At 40.1% G+C, this 23,731-nt stretch overlaps 1 pseudogene; it reads left to right on the plus strand.

Annotated features, from left to right (window-relative positions):
* Window positions 1-14,839: 14,839 nt before the first annotated feature.
* Window positions 14,840-23,091, plus strand: LOC138839053 (high mobility group protein B1 pseudogene; annotated as a pseudogene).
* The last annotated feature ends 640 nt before the right edge of the window (window positions 23,092-23,731 follow it).

Genomic DNA, 23,731 nt, shown 5'->3' on the forward strand with positions numbered 1-23,731 from the left:
ATCTATCCTTAGATCTCATATATAACATATTTGACACATGTGACATGCATGACATGTATAGCATATAATATGTGTTATACATGTGCTGTATGACATGCACATCACCTGTGACATGTAGAATCGTGACATACATGACATGCATGGCAGGTGTGACATATGTGGCTCCCAACATGCATGACACACGCTATATGTGGCATGCATGACACATATGGCACATGTCATGCATGCTGCACAGGTCACACATGCCACGTGTGTCATGCAGGACATGTGTGACTTATGTGACAATTGCTACATGTATGGTGTGTGACTGCATGGCATACATGGCACATATGACATTTGTGACACACATGACATGGATGGCATGTGTGGCAAGGAGACAGGTATAAGATATGTGACACATATGACATGTGACATATGTGATGCGTGTGATGTGTGTGACATGTGCGGCATGTGTGACATGTACGGCATGTGTGGCACATATGCTATATATGACATGTTACGTCACAACTGTGATGTGTGGCTGTGACACATGCAGCATATTGACATATATGACATGTGTGGCATGTGAGTCACATGATATATATGGCATGTGGCATTTGTGACATGTGATACATGGCACATGTGGCATGTGTCAGACATGACACCTGTGGAAACTGTGACATGTGTGCCATATGTGGCATGATGTGTGACATAATGTGACATCCATGACACAATGTGACATGTGCAACAAGGATGACATATATGGCATATGTGACACAATGACATGTGACACGGATGGCATTTACAACACATATGGCATGTGTGACATCTGTGACAGGTGTTACTTGTGTTACACATGTGCCAGATGTTGTCCCGACCTGCAGGACGTCAACGAGGGCAATGAACCTAAGCTAGAAGGAATGAAGGGACAAGAGACACGAAGAATGACAGCAAGACAAGGGTTCTGATCAAGCTGCAAATTTTTATTTTTCACACAGGTATTTATATGCTTGGAATAAGGAAGCTTTTTCATTGGCCGTTAAGGAAGTTTTTTAATTGGCCATAGCAGTGCAGGATGTTTGCTTAGGACAGGGGGAAAGGGTGGTCGTTAGCAGTTGCAGGATGTTTACTTAGGGCAGGATGAGGGTCGGATTCTGTAAACTCAGCCTCAAGATGTTCCAGTGAGATAGTCAAGCCTATTATGTTGAGAGACTCAACTTTTGGCTCCCGACAAGATGTGACATATATGACATATGTGACACACATCCATTTCTTCATAGGTTCATATGTATTTTTCTCCAACACTATTTTTGAATAATAAAATCTTTCCTATTCTGAATTCTTAGAATTGTTGTTACAATTGACCGTGTATGTGCACATTTATTTCTGGGCTTTCTGTTCTGATCCATTGAATAGGTCTATTTTTGTGACAGTACAATTTTCTTTTTATTATTTTAACTTCATAATGTTTTATAATCTGGAACTAAGAAACACACCTTTATTAGTTCTTAATCAAGTTATTATTGTATTTGCAGTTCTAAATGATTCCATATTTAAGTATATACATATATATATACATAAAACACAAACCTATGAGTACACATACATATGCACATACATTAGTACTGGTTATTTAGTGTTTCCTTGGTAAAAATGAATCCTTAGAAGTATCATGTCAAAAGCACTTGCCTTGCATGCATGAGGCCCTGGGTTTGATTCCTCAGCACCACATAAGCAAAAACAAAGAAGCCGGAAGTGGCACTGTGGCTCAAGGGGTAGAGCGCTAGCCTTGAGCTGAAGAGCTGAGGGACAGCACCCAGGCCCAGAGTTCAGGCCCCATGACCGGACCCCCCCCCAAAAAAAGAACCTATACAAATGATATGATAACATTATTTCTGATGAAACATAGAATTCCATTGTGTATATAAATAAAACATCTTCTTGATCCATTTGTCCTTTGAAGGTCATCTGGGTTGATTCTATATTTTAGCTATGATACACAATACTGCAATGAACATAGTTGTGCTGATAGCTTTAGTGTGGCCTTGTTTGTGGTCTATTGGATAAATGCCCAGGAGTGGAATTGCTGGGTCATACAGAAGCTCTGTGTTTATTATTTTGAGGAAATGGGAAGAGTTGGAAAAATTATATTAAATAAAGTAAGCCAGACCCAAAGGTTACATAGTTTCCCTTATTTGTTGTAACTAGAATGTGTCTATAAATCTACAAGTAAACACACTGAATGGTAAAAGACTTAAAAATGCACTTGGACATGCTGGTGGAGATATGGCCAAAAGAGAATGCTACTACACTGTTGGTGCGAGTGCAAACCTATCCAGCCACTCTGAAAAGCAGTATGGAAGTTCCTCAAGAGATTAAACATAGAGCTCTCCTATGATCCAGCAATCCCACTACTGGGCATTTACCCAAATGACCACAATAAGGCCATACTAAAGCTACCGGCACAACCATGTTCATTGCAGCATTATTTACCAAAGCTAAGATATGGAACCAACTCAGATGCCCCTCCATAGATGAATGGATCAAGATGTAGTATCTATACACAATGGAATTCTATGCTTCCATCAGAAAGAATGACATTGCCCCATTTGCAAGGAAATGGAAAGACTTGGAAAAAAGTATACTAAGTGAAGTAAGCCAAACTCAAAGAAACATAGATTGCCTGGTTTCCCTCATTTGTAACCATTAGCATATGTCTCAGATAATTCTAGCAGAGGACCACAATAGCTTAAAAGCTGTGCACATGTGATCATGTAAGATGATATTAAATGAAATTAATTACAAGAAGTTTTTCTTTATTTCTGTGGTTTTTGATGTACTATGTTAAGTTGCTTCTTTTTCTTTAGTTTTTTTCCCCTATGTTTGTCTCCTGATATCACTGTATTTGATTTTGGTACCCTTGGTATTGCAAATACATTTATCTGAATCAGGGAAGGGAAGGGGAGCAACAAACTGGTGAGACAAAGGACAAAGGGTAAACCAATACAACAGCGATACTCACAAGACACTATGTTGGAAATGAACTATACAACTTGGGGCAGGGGTGGGGGGAGGAAACGTGGGTGAAAAAAGAGGGAAGGGGTAACAAGTTTGACAAGAATTGTACTCACTACCTTATGTATGCAACTGTAACCCCTCTGTACATCACCTTGACAATAAAATTTATTTAAAAAGAAAAGAAAATAAAGCAGACCCATGGAGGACCAAAGTTAAAGGTTAATAATGGCAGCTGTGTCTTCTTGAGCGTTTGCCATGTGGTGAGCATTTTGCCTAGTGCTTTCACACAGTTTTACATTTAATCCTCATTAAGCCTGGATGAAGAAATTACCTCTTCACCTGACAGAATTTGCACTGGGAAATTGTTTGACCTACCCAAGGTTATACAGCTAGAAAGGAAGTGACAGGGCTGGTCCATTTGCCTCCAATATGCTCATTCTTTACTGTTAAACTGCACCTCCTGTCTTCAATAGGAGCAATTTACATGCTAGAAAGGACTAGAGAAGAAACATAAAAGGAAGTGCCATAGGAACTACTAACCAAACAAAACAAAGACCCTAGTGGAAGCACTGATCTATTCCAAGTATATACAGCCACAAATGAGAACAAGGCCTGCATGAGTTAGAAGGCGCTTCATCAAACTCCTCTTTCCAGGATACACAATTAGCTCCATGCTGACAGAAGAGGAAATGCTATGTGCTGCTCACAGGGTTCACATTGCCCAAAGCTGTAGAACTCATTATTGTTCTATAATCTCTTCCTTGCTTATTTACAAATAAGGTGTTTATGATGGAGCAGGCTTGTGTGATTCCTCAGTTGTATTTCAATCAGAAGCAAATCTAAATCTAAACAGGGGATAGGAAGTGAGATGAAAGAATTTTTATGAATTCCTAAATAATTTTTTAATGACAGAAGAAAAAAAATGTATCCTAACTTGATGGGTGAATGGGAAGCCAGTATACCATAGAGTGCGGCCTTTTGCACAGTCAGGGGCATTCTCTCTTCAGGGTAAACCCTTTAGTTGTTTAGCCCACAAAGCAGGTGTTGTATACGGTGTCCCCCAACATGAGAACCATCTTTCAGCTCACCTCTGTATCACTCAAGTAGCAACAGCTTTTATCTAATAGTTTCACACTGAAGCTTCCTTGTCTACCCCATCGCTGAGTTTCCTAAATAGTTTTAGAGGTATGAATTTCTCAGGAGAATACTGAAGTGCAATCCATCCCATATTCAAAAAGGAGATGTCCCAGTCTTTCAAAGTTTTGAGAAAAATATGCTATCTTTAAGACTGAATATCAATTTGTTCTCAACATACAGCACTTAAGGGCCAACCCTGTTGTTCTAATAGTGTCAAACTTCAAATTTAGCTTTTAATGTTTCCCTTTTGGTCATAATGTTCTGCCTCATCTTAACAAAAGTATGATTATGGACAGCATCATTTCTGTCTTGAAATCCACAAGATATCTTGAGTCTATAAACAAAATCATGTGTTTCAGGCTATAACTTCTGTATAAATGTATGTGCCCATCCTAGGGTGGATAGAAATAGTGTTTCAACAGATAAAATACCAATTTTAAATCTTGTAAGGCAGAACTTATGTTATCCCCTCCCTTTCCTTTAAGTGTCTGCATAAATTATCTGGTAGAGCCATGAGCATAAATTAGCATCCATGTAATAGAATAGAAAAGACTGGGAGTTCCATGGTACTGATACAGGTTTATTAGGGACTTGGGCACACTTTTGACACAGCTGTACTTGTTATCCAACTACTATAAAAACGTACAGCCAGGGGCTGGGAAGGTGGTCCAGTGGTAGAGTGCTTGCCTCGCATGCATGAGGCCCTGGGTTCGACTCCTCAGCACCACATAAACAGAAAAGGCTGGAAGTGGTGCTGTGGCTCAAGTGGTAGAGCACTAGCCTTGAGCTCAAGAGCTCAGGGACAACACCCAGGCCTAGAGTTCAAACCCCACAAACAACAAAAATAAAATACCAATAATACTTTTTAAAAAGAAAGCATACAGCCAAGTTAGAAGCTGGAAATGAAGGGTTGGGGAAGGGAACATAGTAATTTCCAGCCCAGCTTAGGTTTTGGCTATCAAGTTTTTGTGGGGGGCCTCAGTGAATCTGAAAGGAAATGATGGCAAGGACAACTCTGAGGGAAAGGACTATTAACCAGGCTTGGGAAGGGGCAAGTGTTGCAATTCCTGGAGTATGCCTGGTGCCCTGGCTGACCACAGTGTGGTGATACAGGATCATGATGTCCAGCCCCAGACCCAACTCTAGGACAGGTCTTCCCAGTTCCCCCCACCCCTGCAAAAAAACAGACCAGCAGGGAATTGAAAATAATCTATTCATTCTGGATGTTCCTGAAAGAAAGGCTGGAAAGCAAGCTCACCCTCAGTCAGAGCAGCAGGACAAGTCTGCAGACAACACAGCAAGGGTGGCTCCATTCAGAACTGCAAGAATTCCTCCAAGGAGGCCTCCTGGGAGGGAGTACAAGATACAGTGACTACCCTCCAAGCCAGGCAAGAGGGGCCATGCTCTGGAAGAGCCCATTCCCCACATGAACACAGAGAAACCATTTTAAGCACACATGACCAGCTTTGATGCTCTGGATCTGGACTTCACCTCTGGCCTACAGAGACCTAAGGCATAGTTAGCAATTCTCTTCACTTACTCCTTTCGGACCCCAGGGACACATTCCCACCTCTCTTGCCTGGCATCCAAATACCATCAAAGAGTATGAGTTTTGCTGCTGCAGATGTTGGAGACAGACACTACACTACTTCAGAGGGTGGGCAGGATTTAAGCAGCCAAAGACTTAAATAACAGAAGAACTTACCTACCTAACTTACCCAATATTTCCTCTTAAGGAGCATGAGTGGGAGAAATGAATGATTAAAAAAAAGACAGACCAGTTTCTTCAGAAATCAATCTCTTCCTTTTTTAATATTCCAACTTGTGATTCAAAAATATATTTGATGTCATAACTACTGTAATCCAGAACATTTATGTAACTCCATAGATAATTGTCTCAAACCCCAAAAATGTTAGAGTGACCTATGAGTTACTCGAACCCTGTCTGAGGCAGGCCCTGGGTAGAGGTATGTGGCTGTGATTTGGCTACTTGGGGATCCATTACCTTTGTATCTATTATGCAATGTTCACTTGGAGTTTCTCTCCCAGAAGGTGTGGCCCAAAAAAGCCAGGGTTAGCAAACAATGAAACCAAAGTCATCATGTCTGGCAAGGTTTCTTAAATATTGACATGAGACTAATTGACCAATTAGGCTAATCCAACAGATTTACTCAGGAAGCACATTTAACAACTTCCTCAAGCACTCTGAATCAATAGGTATATCCTACTCATATCTCCTCTACAGACCTTCACTTTCTTCCCTTCTTGGGAGAATTTCCAAATTCTCTTCCCATCTAGTTCTCCATCCTCACAAAGGAGGAATGACTGATCCGATTGATCAGAACTCAACACTGATAAAGCCAGGGATGGCAAGTTTCAGGTTTCATAAAAAGAGGAACTGGCTCCACTTTATCTAGACCAAATTCTTCTTGCCCATCCTTGTGCTGCATATCCTCATCTAGTAGGAAAACTAGGAAAAGCTTCTCACAAGGAAAGGCCAGTCTACTCCCCACCGAGTCAGCTCTGAATAGGCAAATGAGATGGTCAGGATCATGGCTGGAATCAGTCACAGGCCCACAGGTACACAGGACTCTGTAAGTCCCAAGAAAGAGATGGAAGATCATAGATCCAGGTCATACTCCCCAGGACAACTTGTCAGGGTCTCTAGATGAAGTCACTCATGGGGCTTTATCTAAAACCCACTAATTCAGAGAGCCTGTAGGTCAGTTCTGTCATGTCTCAGGCTAGGGGACTGGCTTAGGACACCAGATAGCATCATACCATACGATCAGCCAAGGGATGAGGCCTAACAGCACTTCTGCCATCTTCAACATGGGACTCCATGGGGTTTGTCCAAGAAGGGGAGAGATAGCAGTCCAGGCCCAGAGATTCCTCTTAAGCAAATAAGGTGGGAGTTCAGTGTGTCACTTTCTCCTGAATCCATTTATGATGCTGAATTGCAGAGCCTCTTCTACTCCAAAGCAGCCTAAGAAATAAGAGCACTGATTTTGGCAGAGAGCCACCACTAGAGTTATAGAGTCTTGTAAAGAATCTGTAGGATACAGCTTTACTCCAAGGCAGACATTCTACAGGAACACGCTAAAGTGTGTGTGTTTATAATCTGGGTGGCTGATTGGCATTAGTTACTCATAAAAATGTTCCAGCCCAAATCATCTGTTCCACAAAAATTGGTGCAGCAGAACACTCAATTATACACTTATAAGGTTATTTGAGCAGACTCAAAGATACATTATGAGATATGAATAGTTCTTCTTATGGGGTCCATGTAGCCTATTTAAAGTGGAAGAAGAACAACCAGCCATTTGTAAGGTTTCTTTCAAAATCATCTCATAGTAAGTAAATTCCTTCTGAAATCCTGAACTATAACATTTTAACCTTCAAGTGAAAGTAGTTTTTTCTTACAAGAACTATGTACACAAATAGAAGCAGGAAAATCAAGAGTTTGAGACCAGCCTTACTTACATAATTAAGACTTAGTCTCAAGCAAAATAAAACAAAACAAACAACCAAACATAAAATAAACTATTTGTTCCTATAATTGTCTTGATTTCTAAAAAGACTAGAACTTGTTCAGAGCACCACTATTCATCATAACCAAGTTACAGAATCAGCCCAGATACCCCTCAATGGGCAAATGGATCAAGAAAATGTGATAGATAGATAGATAGATAGATAGATAGATAGATAGATAGATAGATAGATAGATAGATAGATAGATAGATAGATAGATAGATAGATAAATAGATAGATAGTGAAATTTTACTAATGTATTAGAAAGAGTGATATTGTACCATTTGTAAGGAAATGAAAAGATCCGGAACGTATTATGTGAAGCGAAGTAAGCCAGACCCAGAGAAACAAAGGTTACATGGTTGATTTCCTTAATTTGTGGTAGATAGAATGTGCCTATATGATTTATAGGCACAGCTGGGTGCCGGTGGCTCACGCCTTTAATCCTAGCTACTCAGGAGGCTGAGATCTGAGGATCATGGTTCAAAGCCAGCCCAGGCAGAAAGGTCCGTGAGACTCTGATCTCCAATAAACCACTAGAAAACTGAAAGTGGCACTGTGGCTCAAGTGGTAGAGCGCCAGCCTTGAGCTAAAGAGTGCAGGGACAGCACCCAGGCCCAGAGTTCAAGCCTCACAACTGACAAAAAAAAAAACCACACATACACACACACACACACACAAGACCTCAGGGACAGCACACACACACACACACACACACACACACACACACACACAAGACCTCAGGGACAGCGCACACACACACACACACACACACACACACACACACACACACGACCTCAGGGACAGCACCCAGGTCCAGAGTTCAAGACCTACAACCAACCAAAAAAAAAAAAAAGATTTATAGGGACATAGAAGTAAACACTTTAGGCTGGGCTATATACAAGTGGTTACACATGAATGAACTGAAGTATAGTAGATTCTATGGTAAGCTCAAGCAGTAAAATCTTTTAGAAAGACTAAGTCAAAGCCTAACAAAATCAACACTGGAAAATGGATATATCCAAGGTGAGGAAAAGGGGAAGGCAGACAAATGAAGGAGGGAAGAGAGGGGGAATGCAGTCACAAGTTTACTTTATATACCACAAAATTAAGAAAAGTAAGGGAAGGAATGGATCAAGGGGGAGTTAGAATATTGAAGGGGGTGACACTGATCAAGATGCACTGTATTCATAAACTGCTTTGTTATAGGGCACCTCCTTTGTACAACTACTTAAAGATAATTAAAATAATTAAAAATAAAAAGACTGACACTAAATATAATATTCAACTAACCGGTTGTTTAATTATGGTGCCTGAAATCTATGTCCCAGTTTGTTTTATGTTATAATGTATTTAGTTTGGAATAATTTTGTATTTGTAGAGAACTCATACTACAAATAGTTACTCTATACTCTTCACCCAACTTCCCCTAATGTTAACATTGCACTTAACTTTGGTATATCTTCCCAAAATGAAGAAATCGTGTGATTTTTTTTTTTTTTTTTTTTTTTTTTGTCGGTCATGGGGCTTGAACTCCGGGCCTGGGCGCTGTCCCTCAGCTCTTCAGCTCAAGGCGAGCGCTCTACCACTTGAGCTACAGCGCCACTTCCGGTTTTCTGGTGGTTTATTGGAGATAGGAGTCTCACGGTCTCTCCTGCCCGGGCTGGCTTTGAACCGCGATCCTCAGATCTCAGCCTCCTGAGTAGCTAGGATTACAGGCGTGAGCCACCAGCGCCCGGCTCGTGTGATTTTTTTTTATCAGTACCAGGGTGTGAAACTAGGGTCTCACACTTGCTCAGCTCTATCACTTGAGCCACACTTCCAGTCCAGTATTGTGCTGGTTAGTTGGAGATAGAATCTCTCAGGTTTTTCTTCCCAGGCTGGTTTCAAACTTCAACCTTCTGAATCTCAGCCTTCTGAATAGGTAGGATCACAGGCATGAGCCACTAACTCATTGGTTTCTTGGCTACTTGGCCCAGGCCCAGGCTACCTCAAATTTACAATACTACCAAAACTGAAATTTAACCTTGGTGCACAACTATACCACAGACTTTGTATGGGTGGCACCATATTTTTCTTCTGTTTTTTTTCTAAGATACTACATTTCAGTTCCTCTAGCTTGTTGTAATTGAAATATAGTGTCCTGGGTAGAAAGCATTCTTAAGTAATTAAATGACAAGAAACTGGAAAATTGTCTATTTAAGAGTTGTAAAAGATTTGTTTTTCAAGAAAACAGTAAGAGATACTGATTTTTTTTGTAAGAGCAAACCTATCCCTTGTTGAGTTACATAGATGTAAACACTTTCTCAGTAAACCTAAGTTGTCTTAGTTGTAGGTTCTCAGCTAATAAACTAAGAGTTCACTTTCACAATTTAGTTGAATTAAAGCTATGTATAGTCTGACATTGTTGCTTTTGCTTGGCATTGAGGGTTATGATTAGAAAAGGGGATTTCCTTAAAACAAGTGAAGGAATATTCTTGTAGTTATTGCCCTGGGAAAAGACAGTTCTTAAGGACAGGAAATTGGAACTTGGGGAGGAAAAGTCTTTGATCTCCTGGGGATCTGGAGGTCAGGTGAGGTCTTCCTTCTCTCCCACTCTTGGATTTTAATTTGTTAAGACAACTCAAGGGATTCTCAGCAATGGGAATGAGCTGACCTTTGCCATGTGGAGGCAGATTGAGTGCTTCGAGTGTGATGAGGCTACACTTGAGCCTCTGGCTCAATTTAGCAGCAATCACTAGCATCTTCTCTGTGCTGTGAGCCCCAAGCACTAAACATTCAATCTGGTCTTGCCCTAAATTACAGCGTAGCCCTGCTGTACTATGGGAAACAAGAAAAGGATATGTACCAGACTTGGGGCAGAGTGGTCAAGATGCCACAGGCAGGGTTGGGGTTTGGGGTGGGAATTGGTCCTGGGAAGGCTAACAATATAGAGCCAATTAGTATGGTGGCTCAGAAATACGATTAGAGAAGAAGCTTTTAGTCCTCTTCCTGAACACACATGAGCTCTCAGTCTAGAAGCCTCTAAGGAACACCTAAGAGCATGGGATGGGGGTTAACTTCCTGTAGAGCCCGGTGGAGACACCAAAAGCTTTCATAAAGGGATACTAAATGTGACTTAATGTTGTGGTCCCACTACAGAGGTCTGTAAGTATAGGCTATACAATGTGTTCTATACTTGTTGTATTGTTTGCATTCACATTTATGAAGGGCCCCTCTATGCCAGACCCTGAGCAAGCCAGAGTGAGAAAAAGGCATATCTGACCTCTTGAAGACATCCTGGCCTGCATACGGGCAAACACATTGTGAGATGCTTTGTATGCCTTTGAAATCCTTAGTAGAAGTGAAGAGAATGGCCTACATTTTAATTTTAAGGCTATAATATAATTTAAATATGCTTTCTCTGCATGATGAAGAAATCAGATTCAGACCTTGAAAATTGGAAGAACCTACTTGATCGAGTTCATTTGGAAGCATGGGGCCCACATCTGTACCATGGAATAACTTTCCACAAAGAGAGCCGCCCCTCTGAAGATTTTTGGCTCCTCTGTACCCCAATCTCAAGGACAGCCCTAGAGATTTCCTGTTGGCTCATAGCCCAAATCTAAATACTGTCTTGGCCGCTCACATCTGAAAAAAAAAAAAAGAACAAGAAAGTCCTTAGAAACAGATTTTAGATATTTCTTTTGGAAAGATCCCTAAATAGAGCTTCTAAATCTAATTGCCACTGCTGACGTAGCCTGTTGTAAGAATACAATAGTGAATAGGCAAGAACCGGAAGGTTCCAAATTGTCAAACCTCAGAAAGGTACTACAAATCGTCTTTCTTACAAAATATGGCTATCAGAGTCTGTGGTCTTGATTTTGAAGACATCTGTAACTAACTAATGCTGCTTATGGAAATTGCTGGAAAGTTATAAATAAGATGTTAAATAATACAGTGCAGCTAATTCCCCAGGTGTTGTTTCTATTCTCAAGTCAAGATCTACATGAACCAAGTGACAGCACACAGCTTTTCCGTGGGTGTAAATCTCTAGAGACATTGTTCACTGCATTTGCTTATGTCCCTTTACTCTATCAGTTTCAATCACATTATTATTTCCTGCTTTGTTATTTCTTCTCTCCCATCCACATCAGTAGCCTGTTCTTATAAATAATTCAGCACTAGGCGCGGTGGCTCATGCCTATAATCCTAGCTACTCAGGAGACTGAGATCTGAGGATCACGGTTCAAAGCCAGACTGGGCAGGAAAGTCCGTGAGACTCTTATCTCCAATAAACCACCAGAAAACCGGAAGTGGCACTGTAGCTTAAGTGGTAGAGCGCTAACCTTGAGATGAAGAGCTGAGGGACAGCACCCAGGCCCAGAGTTCAAGCCCTATGACCGACAAAATAATAATAATAATAATTCAGTATCCTGAGTATTCATTTGTAATATTAGTTTGCATGATACTATGTAGGAAGAGAGAGGGGAAAAAAGGCAAGGCATTTTGAAAGCTAGTAATGCTTAAATATAGGAAACAATATTTTTTAAATCTTTCATGTTGGCAAAATGGTCCTTCCACAACCACTGTCTCTGAACTTACACTGAAATTTCTCTTCCAGAAAGTCTGGTTGCAGAGACTCAAGGCTGCTGTAAAATTTGATCTAACTGAAACTTGATAAGAAGGTCCACCTTAACCGTATGCACCTACAGAAATGTCCACCATCCCTACAGTTATTGGAGAGTTTAAATAGCTCCAAAGAAAGCAAGTCAGTTCATCTATACATACTACAGGGACAAGCAGACACTTTTTTTCCCCCAAACATAATTTTGAAATAACGTTGTTGAAATTTCCAGGGAAAGTTAGGCTTCAGGGCCAGGTGTTCCAATTAAAGATACTTTTAACCTTGCTTGCTGACTTCCCTTAATACATCCTATAGACCCTTGGAGTGGTTGAAAAGCTCACCACAAATGCAACAAGCATCTATTCTCCCAGTTTCTAAGCAGAATTAAGGAAGAAAACAGAATGGAGTTCACTTTAGAGGAGTTAGTTACACTTATACCTCCTTTGGCTACCAATGACTAAGAGTATAACTTTTCTAAATTCTGAAAACCTTTAGGAATCCAGGTCTAGGGCCCTTCTCACATACTGTTCCCTCTGCCTGCATTGCTCTTTCCTCTCCAACCCCCACCACCAACTTTCAATGAAGTTTCAGTTGACACTTAGGATCTCAGTTTCCCTGACACCTCAGAAGAGGTAAGCGTCCAAAGTACGCCCTCAGATTATACCTCATCTCTACTTGTGACAGTATCCCTATTTTTCTTAGGAGTTGATGTCTAAAGAAGCTACAGAAAAGCAGAATCCTATCTGATTTAATCACTGGCTAGACAAGTGCAAAGTAGTTGTTCAAAAAGATTCAAATGTATAAACCAATGCATGCCAGTGAAGTAAAAGCTAACATTTATATGCTCATTTACTATGTGCAAGGCTCTGTGTGCAGTGTTTTACGTGTGAGAATGAATGGATGAGTGAATATTGAAAGTAAGCACTGAGAAAATATAAAACATCTGAATGAATAGAAGATCTCGTCTAAAAGTTATTCATGAACTTTTTTTTGTTTAGTATTATATGATGTACCCAATTTGCAAATGAGGGAAAAACTATTATTTTAAAGGTAAACTGACAGCCAGTTGCCAGTGGCTCAGGCTTGTAACCCTAGCTACTCAGGAGGCTGAGCTCTGAAGATCACAGTTCAATGCCAGCCCAGGCAGGAAACTTCATGAGACTCTTATCTCCAATTAAACACCAGAAAACCAGAAGTGGTGCTGTGGCTCAAGTGGTAGACCGCTTACCTTGAGCTGAAGAGCTGAGGGACAACGCCCAGGCCCAGAGTTCAAGCGCCAGGACCAACAACAACTAAAAAAGTAAACTGACAAAGGAAACTTGGAAAATCCCACCATGGCTAAAACAACCATGTGGTCCAATTAACTAACCATAGTCAAGAAAACAAGAGAACACATAGGAGACCCAATGTAAAGGGACACTTTCACTTGGATTCTCAGAGAGGTATGTGATTCAAAATGCTAAACTCAATGTCTATACTATTTTGCAGATCATGTTTTCAGTCAGTACATCTTCTCCCCTGCTTTTGCCACTAAATAGCCCCTTGCAGCACCCTTCCCAGTGACCACTAGAATTTCACTGTGCCTGCATGTGCCTGTATTTATTTTAAAATTCTCCTAATGTTGGACATTTAAGTTGCTTCCCACTTCTAACTACTACCAACTTGTAGTAAAATCTTTGCACACATCACTAATTATTTGCTTAAATATATTGACGATATCAAAACTATAGGGACAAATATTTCTCTTTTTTTTCCCTTTTCTTTTTCTTTATGCCAGTACTGGGACTTAAACTCAGGACCTTGCACTCTTGCTCAGCTTGTTCACTCAGCCATTTCTGTCACTCAACCAGTTGAGCCCTACCTCCACGTCTAGCTTTTTTGCTGGTTAATTGAAGATAAGAATCTCTTGATTTGTCTGCCCCGGCTGTTTTCAAACCATAACTCTCAGATCTCAGCCTCTTGAGTAGCTAAGATTACAGATGTGAACAACTAGGGTCCGGCTTGACAAATATTTCTAGTTGCTTTTAGGAATACATGACATCACACATGCTCTTTTCCACTTGCCTGAGATGTAGACTCGGAGAACACAAAGACAACAGCTTTAAAAAACTAATTTGAAAATACATTCTTCTTACTTGCCTTGAGCTGCCTTACTATTACTTTGCTTTGCTTTAGTAAAACAACAAAATGTTACCAATTCCAAACTGAAAGAAAGTTTGGAAGTGCCATCTGGAAATGACAGCATTCTGGTCCTGTGAAAATAAATATCCTTGAGTAAATATTTAAGACATTTACCATAGTATTTCTTCTAATTCTAGAAGGTTTTAAAAATCTATGTAATTGAATGATATTAAAGCAAGCAAATCTCAAGTTTTCTATATTAGTAAGAATTTTTTAAACTCTTAGCTGAGTATTTCAATTTCTTACCTTCTTAAAGGCAAACCAAGCCCTTTGATGGCTTCCCTGGAAAGAAGAGTTTCTAAAATTAGCTAACACCAGACCTACAGTGACTTAATGATGAATAGAATCATTGATTTCACAGACAGCAGAATCGGCTTGAAGGTCAGCATGGCTGACATTCCTAGAGAGAAATTTCCTCCAAAGTTAATAGTAGAAATGAAGGTAAGTAAGGAGCCATGGTGTTTCAAAAAGAAATCCTAATGTGAAGGATGAGTTTCAGTAGCCATCATTCTTATCCATGATTATCTCAAATAATCACAGACAAAAAGTGGAACATATGAGACTCATTGAACTCCTTGATCCATGATTGACATTTATGATCTTTCAGGCCTTCTGTCATGTTCATCATCACATGAAAACCTTGTTCTAAAAACGATCCTAATCATAGAAATCACTAATTGATCCTCAGCTTATGAAACCCTCCCTTCTGGCTTTCATCTTTCAAACCTACAAGCTGTCAGGGGAGTTGATACAAGGGTTAAGACAAAGCCCATAAGGCTGAATTTGAATCCTCCATGACAAAGCTCTGATAGTCAAGGGATCCTGAAAGAAAAAGGCCAATAGACAACAACTAGTTTAAAAATCGTAACCCATCTTCACATTTCTGATAAAAATCTAGTTTCCAGAGATGATGCCAGAAGAAGTAGATTTAACAGTAATCTTTTTCTTTGTGGGGCTAGTTCAAATGTTTAAATACCGTTGTTTCTCTGAATGGTAGTTCTCCCTTTAGTCTATGGCTTCAGGTCACTAGATGGAGTTTTGAACAACACTTAGCACAGGCCCAATGTTCTAAGAAGTAGACACAGACTTGATGAAGAGAAGCACGAATACCCACACTGTCTTTTTCCTCAAGGGCTAGTATTCACCACTGATTCTTCTTAGTAGTTTGGCTCCGGGCCCACAGAGATGCTCCTTTTTCTCAACACACATTTTATCAAGGCACCTTTCACCATATTACTTATTCTCTGAAGATCTCCTTCTTATGTCCCTAAGATAATGAAATATTTGAAATGTTAACTATATTACTTAATGCAATCCAAATAGTAGAAATTAAATTATCCCAGGCTTACTGCCAACTGCAGGCTTACTCTTTTGGTAGTCACCAGAAAAGGAACAGAAGCAAATGTGTACACATGTTTAAAACAAAAAAAAAAAACTCTAAACTTTTTCAAAGCAAAGTTCTAAGAAGCTGTCTAGCTGCTAAAAATAAATATATAACTAAGTTATTAACCAAAATTTTAAAATGAGGAACCAAAGTATTTTTTTAAATACAAAATGAAAATGTAAGAAAATGAGCTCAATAGAATAAGATACAGTTTCATCTTTAGAGAGCTGGCTCAAGACAGGGTGAACTTGATCCTGAACTTGTTCACAGCTGAATTTATCTCATGGGTTGGAACAGAGACCGAGAAAGATCAGACTGGGAATCAGAGGACTGTTGTATCTTGGGCTTATGATTGCATTAGTGAAGAGCCCCAAACATGAAAGTTCTATCATTACTATTGCTAACTGCTGTGGGATAACCCACTTTAGGTTAGGTACCATGTTTGAAATAAAAAAGTTTTAAATATGCTCCTTCAAGCTCATAGATTATATATATATATTGATTTTGGTACATTCCAACCCAAGGAGTGAAACATTACTAGCTTACTAGTTAAATTCTAGTAGTGTTTCCTAAAGACTATGGGGAAATTGTGCTATGTTCTACTGCCAACAAACTAGTATAAGCAAGGATGCTGAAGAGCTCAGGAATGGCATATAGAGAAGTGAAAAAAAAAACATGTAAATAGAGGTAAAGGCACACTTAAAGGTTGGGGCGGGGGGAGAGGGTGTTGTACAGAACTGCAAAGCAAGGAGGAAATGGATAACATAATGTATCCACAGATCAGTATTCCCATGTCTTCACCTGCCTCAGGATCCTACCCATTGCAGGGACTTAATAATGTTAATTGACTGAATTAATATGCTTCAGAGTTCCAACAAGCAGTTGAGTGCCTAATTATCCAGCCCATGAAAACCCTCAGGAAAGCAGGTCATCCTTAATATATGTCCACTTTACATTTGGAGAACCAAAGGAATAAACCAGTCAAGAAGCACTCCCAGGTGCCCCACAAGTTACAGACATTGCTAAACAAAGGCCCAGATGGAGGGCCTAAGAAAGACTCTGAGAAGCAGCAAAATCTCACAGGGCATGAGCTAGAAGACAACCAGTCTTGGCTTTAAACCCAACTCTTATCACTCACCTGTAGCAACTAAATGTCTCCAAAACTCAATTTCCTCATCCATAAAATGAAAATGAAGATCATCTTAGAGAGTCTGGAAATTGAGGATGTGATTTAAGCCCCTGACAGGGTGACTTGGCTCTAATTGGCACTCAGTGAAAAGCTAACAAATAAAATATTGGTGATGACGATTCCAGTAAAAACAGTAGAGCCATCAGAGAGTTAGAGGTCATGTGAAGGTTTCCCCTGACTGGATTAAAAGAAGTCTAAAATAATTAATAAGCCCATGGATAAGGAATTTGATCTGCAGATCACAAGGATAATTTTTCCAGTATGGGAAAAAAAAAGTCATCCAGCAGCTCATGAGCAGATGTCACCTTGGAGCAGTGCCCCTGACCCAGAGAAAACTGGCCTTTATTCATTGTTCATTCTCTTTCTTCTTCTCTCTCTGTATCTTCCTTCCTTTTATTATGCTCAGCAAATATACCATGATGGTATGTCATCTGCCATTGTAAACTGCATTTTTATAACTGATTCTTGGGATTGATGATATCCCTAATTAACTCAAAGATTTAAGAAAGAGTGAAGTTTTTTGTTGCCTGAAAGCTATTAATGTTATTGATTATGAACAATACACTTGGGGGGGGGATCCCTACCTTCATCTGGATGTCCATTCTCAAACTCATCTTCCACATCATGCACCTATTTTTCTCTGCCACATATACTTCTCTTCCTGCTTTCCATCTTCCTTGCTGAAGCCAAGATCCATCCTACCAGGTAGAAACTTGAACACAGTGCTAGAAGAGCACAGAGGAGACTCCAAGGATACTAGCAATCTACTGCAGGGTAGGAAGGCAGAGAGTAAGTTCAAGTAATAGAATGTGATTATAGAGTCACCAAAACAAGAGAGTGCAGTGGGCATATTAGTAGTTAAGATTAGATAGATATGCTGATGTAACAAAGAAAATCACTAAAATAATATATCTGTTGCATCTCTGCAACAGCTACAGTTATGATCAGTTCTGTTTCCATTGTAAAATTCACTGTTTTGGAGTGGCACAAGTACAGGCATATGAACAAGAGAGAATGACTATGAAATTCAGACCCTCAAAAATAAATAAATACATAAAGTTAAAAGAGAAAGAAATTCAGACCCTCCCTTAGTTTCCTGGAACCAAAATATCCTATATCTGTTGTCAAAAATTTGGTCAACCTAACTGTAAAAAAAAAAATCACACACACACACACACACACACACACACACACATGTGTGCACAAAACTACGCCATGTTTTTTCCTTTGCTTGGGAAGATAAAATAAGGTAGTTAACCCATTGCATGTTTAGACCAATTTTATAAAATATTTTATATATAGTATATATGTATATGTATAAAATTGGTCTAAACATGCAATGGGTTAACTATATATAATCGTTCTAAACATGCAATGGGTTAACTACTTTATTTTATACATATAAGACTGATGTACCTGGAAACTAGTGGGAATTACAAGGGGATAAAATGTGCTGTGGACAGAGTGTGGTGGGACACACAGAACATCTGGGAAAGTAGGTAAAACCAAAGTCATTGGGATCATTTACGGGAGTGTCATGCTGAGGATAATATGGCAGCACAAAGACAGGGAGATTTGAGCAGTGGAGTATCTAAGAGCTCAACTTCTGAACCTGAAAACTCCAAGTTAAAGGGTAAGTTCCTGCTTCCAGAGCCTGAGGCTTCCAGTAGTTTTCAGAACCAGTGGAGTGGAGACTAGGATCTGGGACAGACCTAAAAGCAAACTAAGCAGCTCATTGTGGTATGTGGTTATTACCTCCAGACACTGTGGGATCCTTCCTCTAAGGGCTTCCCACACTTCCACCCTCGCTCTCCCTTTCAGCTGCATCCCAGACTCATCTCTCTTTTATCTGAGGTCCAAACCTCCTCTTTGATTTTGGAGGATATTTTTTCTTGGCCTTTGGCTTCTGTGGGGTTCCACATCCAATATTTCCAGTGTACTTCTGGCTGACTCCCAGTTGGTTTAACTCTCAGCCATCATCTGCCAGGCTTATTGAGTGAAAGGTGAAATAATAAGAATTAACACTAAGTGTTTGCTACATCCCAGGCACTCAAGCATTTCTATAAATAATTTATTTCATTCTTAGAGAAAATTCACAAAATAGATGGTATTTTCTCCATATGCAGATAAAGAAACTGAGGCAGAGGATAATGGGACACTTTGATAGTACGTATAAGTGGTCAAGTTGGACTCTGAATTTAAATGTCTAGCTCTTAGCCACTATGCACTATGCTATATTACTAAGGTAAGGAGCAGGTCAGGATGAAGAAGCAGAGTAGAGGGAGATAGAGACATGACTTCATGACATCATTTTATTTTTTTTTTAAGTGAGGAGCAGTTGTAATCCCTGAGAAGGAAGAGAATAGCAAAAGAGGGAGGAGCCACAACAGGATAAAAAGCCTACAATTATTCACACAGGGCTATTTGTTTCTTAAAAAGGGACAAATGGAGAGGATATGCCTGAGTTTTTCTTGCTGGAATTTCACTTGCAATGGCAGGTGGGTGGTAGGGACATTTGAGGCCTCTTGAATTGCAGCTTCTAGGTCCTACGCTGAAACCTCCATTCGCCTTCACAAAGGCCCTCCCACAGAAGCACAATGTGGCCGTCTGAAGGCTGGACGTGCAGTCAGCACACAAAACAGGAACTGTTTTCCCTAGGCGCAGCTGGCGAGCGTTTTCTGCTGCTTGCAGCTGCCAGAGTCCAGTCTGTAGACGGGCCACGCCCCCTGATGAATATTCAAGATGCTTTGTGCTGGGGGCTGGGATGTCAGAACTTCTAAAGGAATTCAAAGACCCTGGTTTTTAATTCAGCGAGGGACAATTTTATAAAGGGAGCTTCCCTACTCTTTGTACTGGATTAAGACTTGCCATGTCCACCATTCCAACACAGACAAGGTGCAATCACTAGTGTTCCACAAACCGGCTCTTTCTCAAGCCCTGAAATACGAAAATAACGGAGACTGGGCTGATTGCTAAGAATTAAGCATTGTCATCATAGCTCTTATCCAGTTAAACATTTGCATGAACAATGTTCCCCTCTTATACATGTTCCTGAGTATATTAATTGAGCTAATCTTTGTGGTATCTGTGTCATTCTATGTTATAAGGCAAGCAACTTATAAAACAAAAAAACAAAACCTTTTAAAATACATAGAATCTTGTGGCTGGGAAGGTGGCTCGGTGGTAGAGTGCTTGCCCTGCATGCATGAGGCCCTGGGTTCGATTCCTCAGTACCACATAAGCAGAAAAAGCGGGAAGTGGCGCTGTGACTCTTGTGGTAGAGTGCTAGCCTTGAGCTGAAGAGCTGAGAGACAGCGCCCAGGCCCAGAGTTCAGGCCCCACGACTGACAACAAAAAAAACCCACATAGAATCTTGTATATAGGTGAGATATAATTAGGAGATTAACCTCACATAGATGTGGCTCCTGAAAGAGTAAAATATTCCCTAATGCATTTCATTAATTTTAATACAATATGAGCATTTTGGGACATAGATCCATTGTTTATTGTTGTTGCCCTAAGTATTCCCTCTCCACTTCTCTTAGGATAGCGGGGTGGCTCAAGTGGTAGAGTGCTTGCTGTAAGTTCACTCAAAAGAAATTATTGAACACTTCACTGAGTACTTCTATTTCCATTAACCCCTCCATCAAAACACAGGCTCTACTTCTTCCCTACAAACTGGAAATGGAAGAAATAATATTATTGAGAGTAAACCAAAGAACAAGAGAAAATATAGTGTGAATATAGTGTGAAGACTTTCACCTACTCACCTACTTCCATCCCCAAGCACTAAAGAATTATACAGATATGAGAATAGAACCATTGAAAACAGCCTGTGAGATCTTATGAATATAGCAAGGATTGGACAAAAGACATTAAAAATGCCTTCATAAATTAAACAATAAATTTGATCCACAGAAGAATCCTAGATTAGCTAGGCAAGCAAGCAGCTACTGCTCTTATAGCACTTTGCTCAGGTTTCAACCTGAGAGGACGTACCTTGGCATCAATAAAGAAAATAAGAAAGCAGAAAAGCTTTCCCATGAAGAGATCCATGATATATACAAGGTGAGTCTAACATCTAGGCAGCTGTCAGGAGACATCTGGCTATATGCGGATGAAGCTCAGTGTGTGTGTGTGTGTGTGTGTGTGTGTGTGTGTGTGTGTGTGTGTGTGTGTGTGTGTGTGTGTGGTGTGTGTGTGTGTGTGTGTGTGTGTGTGTGTGTGTTGTTTATACATCTTTATGTGTATATGTATGGCATCCAGTACATGCATTGCTTGGTCCTAACCACAAATAGGGATCACATGAAGGAAATTGTACATTGGTCACAGGAGCCCTTAAGTAGTGAATCACAAATGAGATCGATTAATATTTAATAATATTGCTTTATAAATGCCCACTTATTTCACTTCTAAAAAAAGTTCAACCTTCTTTTCACTCTATTGCCTCTTTAGAAACTTTGAGCTCACTGGGCATGTTGGCACATACTGTAATCCTAGCACTTGCAAGGCTTATGTAGGAGAACCATGAGTTCAAAGACAGCCTGAGCTACATAATAAGATCTTGTCTCAAAAAATAAATGAATAGGGCTGGGAAGGTGGCTCAGTGGTAGAGCGCTTGCCTTGCATGCATGAGACCATGGGTTCGATTCCTCAGCACCACATAAGAAAAAAGAAAAAAGCTGGAAGTGGCACTGTGGCTCAAGTGGTAGAGTGCTAGACTTGAGCTGAAGAGCTGAGGGACAGTGCCCAGGCCCAGAGTTCAGGATCCACAACCGGACCCAAAAATAAATAAATAAATAAATGAATACAGCCAAGTGCCAGTGGCTCACACCTGTAATCCTAGTTACTCAGGAGGCTGAGATCAGAGGATCATGGTTCAAAGCCAGCACAGGCACAAAAGTCTGGGAGACTTCTATCTCCAATAACCCACTCAGAAAACCAGAAGTGGCACTGTGGCTTAAATGGTAGAGCACTAGCCTTGAACTGAAGAGCTGAGGGACAGTGCCCAGGCCCAGAATTCAAGCCCCACGACTGACTAAATAAATACAAATTGGACATCTGGTGGCTCATGCCTGTAACCCTAGCTATTTAGGAGGCTGAGATCTAAGGATCACAGTTTGAAGGTAGCCTGGACAGGAGGGTCAATGAAACTCTTATCTCCAATTAGCCATCAAAAAACCAGAAGTGGAACTGTGGCTCAAGTGGTAGAGAGCTAGCTTTGATCACAAAAAGGCTCAGGGATGGTGCCCAAGCCCTTAGTTCAAGTCCCAGGACCAGTAAAAAAAAAATCATTAAAAGACTAAATTATAATGTCCAAAGATATTTAGCAAGCTTAGAATTGAAGCTAATGGATGGAAGTAGTAGCTACTTCTAAAATAAATAATAGTTTAAGCTACATGAGTGGCATTGCAGTACATTGAAGCTCCATAGAGACAGAGCAGAGGAGTGAGAGCCGGAGAGGGCACTGAGCAACTCTGCCTCAAGGAGGGAAAACTACATAAAGGAGCAAAGGAGATCCTAAGAAGCCAGGAGGCAAAATGTCATCAGATGCATTATTTGTGCAAACTTGCCAGGAAGAGCACAAGAAGAACTAATTCTATGAAATGCTCAAAATGCTGAAGAGAAAGGGAAATTTGAAGACATGGTCAAGGCAGACAAGGCTTTTTATGGAAGAGAAAGGAAAACCTTCATCCCTCCTAAAGGGGAAACAACAACAACAAAAAGAAGTTAAAGGATCCCAATATGCCCAAGAGGCCTCCTTCAATCTTCTTTTTCTTCTATTCTGAGTATGGCCCTAACCTCAGAGGGGAACGTCCTGGCATGTCTATTGGTGATGTTGTGAAAAGGCTGGGGGAAATGTGGAACTACACCGCTGCAGATGGCAAGCTGTTTTATGAAAAGAAGGCCGCTAAGCTGAAGGAAAAATAAGAAAAGGATATTCTTCCTACTGAGCTAAAGGAAAACCTGATGCAGCCAAAAAAAGGAGGGGGGAGAGTTATGAAGGCTGAAAAGAACAAGAAAAAGAAGGAAGAGGAGGAAGATGAAGAGGAGGAGGATAAATAAGTTGGCTCTAGCAAAGTTTCTTTTCTTTGTCTTTAAAATACTTAATTGCCTCGTACACTACTCATTCATTTTAAAGAAAAAAAATTGAAATGTAAAGCTGTGTAAGATTTGTTTTTAAATGGTACAGTGTCTTTTTTTGTATAGTTAACACATTACTGGATGTGTCTTTAGATAGTTCTGTTCTGGTGGTATTTTCAATCGCTACTAACCTTGCCTGGTACAGTATAGGGGCTGCAAACTGCATGGAAATTTAATGCAGGTTCTCGTTGATGCACAGTATAAATTAGGTATATGTGGGGAGGGTAGTTTTTTCATCTTCAGTTGTCTGATGCAGCTTATATGAAATAATTGTTGTTCTGCTAACTGAATACCACTCTGTATTTGAAAAAAATGTTGCAGCTGTTTTGTTGATACTCTGAATGCTCCTAAGTAAATCCAATCCCCTCACCCCCCAAAAAAGGTTCATGAAAAGCAGTTCATACTTTGTTTTTCTAACTAACAAAAAAGAATAAATAACTCAACCTAACTTTCAAGGAAGAGACAGAAGATATGGAGTTAATTCAGTAAAGATAGTCTTCAGTAACTAGTACTTTAATTGGAGATTTCCATGCAAAAAGAAAATACTATAATCCATACCTTC

Source organism: Dipodomys merriami, unplaced genomic scaffold (assembly GCF_024711535.1).
Source record: "Dipodomys merriami isolate MVZ:Mamm:240054 unplaced genomic scaffold, mDipMer1.0.p SCAF_290, whole genome shotgun sequence".
NCBI lineage: Eukaryota > Metazoa > Chordata > Mammalia > Rodentia > Heteromyidae > Dipodomys > Dipodomys merriami.